Consider the following 1027-nt stretch of genomic DNA (forward strand, 5'->3'; position numbering starts at 1 on the left):
CCTCAAGTTTGGGAAATCACTTTCTTCCTTAGAGGTGTTGAATTTACAACACCAGAGAACACTCTCCCTCTTAATAGCTAAAAGTATAAGTTAAAAGCTTTGGAAACTATGGGCATTTGCAAATAGGATCATGCGCAAGAGCTGATCTGTAGAGAAAGACAGTGAAACAGATATTCAGAGAAAATAGAGTTGAGGGACAGTATTTGAATTCTTGGTTCAGTTGCTCCTGAGGCAAAGTTGTTCCCCTGTCCTTTCCATAGCTTGGTTGATCCCTCTTTGGATCAATGAACTAATAGACTACTTGTTTTTAAAGCTAGTTTTAGTTGAGTTTCTGAAATTTAGAACAAACAAAGATGACTTTTAACACTGCATTTGACATCTTTGAGGATAGAACGTGGTCTCCATTTGAGATGAATTCCTTAAGATACATTATCAAAATAGAATTACTATATTAATTGTTTGTATATTTTAAATATCACTCAGTCTTGTCCAACTCTTTGTGACCCCGTGGACTGTAGCCCACCAGGCTTCTCCATCCATGGGATTCTCCAGGCAAGAATACTGGAGTGGGTTACCATTTCCTTCTCCAGGGGATCTTCCCAACTCAGGGATTGAACCTGGGTCTCCTGCATTGGAGGCAGACGCTTTAACCTCTGAGCCACCAGGGAAGCCCAAATATCTGAATAAGGGGATCTAAATATAATCAGGTTTAAAGAGGGTTTCTCTGGTGCCTCAGACAGTAAAGAATCTACCTGTAATGCAGGACACCCAAGTTCAATTCCTGGGTTGGGAAGATCTCGTGGAGAAGGAAATGACAACCTACTCCAGTATTCCTGCCTGGAGAATCCCATGAACAGAGGAACCTGGGGGACTACAGTCCATGGGATTGCAAAAAGTCTGACACAACTGAGCAACTAAACACTCATGTGTGCATGCGTGCACGTGCACACATACACACACACACAGAGGTTTAAAGAAATCAGAGGAAATAGTCATAATGAGCCATCAAGTTTTAGCTTATTCCTAA

The 1027-nt window shown here is 41.3% G+C and overlaps 1 non-coding gene across 1 annotated transcript; it reads right to left on the bottom strand.

Moving 5' to 3' along the window:
• Positions 1-595: 595 nt before the first annotated feature.
• TRNAW-CCA (transfer RNA tryptophan (anticodon CCA)) lies at positions 596-668 on the bottom strand. Its single transcript has one exon. It is a non-coding gene; the product is annotated as a tRNA-Trp (tRNA).
• Positions 669-1027: the final 359 nt, after the last annotated feature.

Source organism: Ovis canadensis, chromosome X, assembly GCF_042477335.2.
Source record: "Ovis canadensis isolate MfBH-ARS-UI-01 breed Bighorn chromosome X, ARS-UI_OviCan_v2, whole genome shotgun sequence".
Classification (NCBI taxonomy): Eukaryota; Metazoa; Chordata; class Mammalia; order Artiodactyla; family Bovidae; genus Ovis; species Ovis canadensis.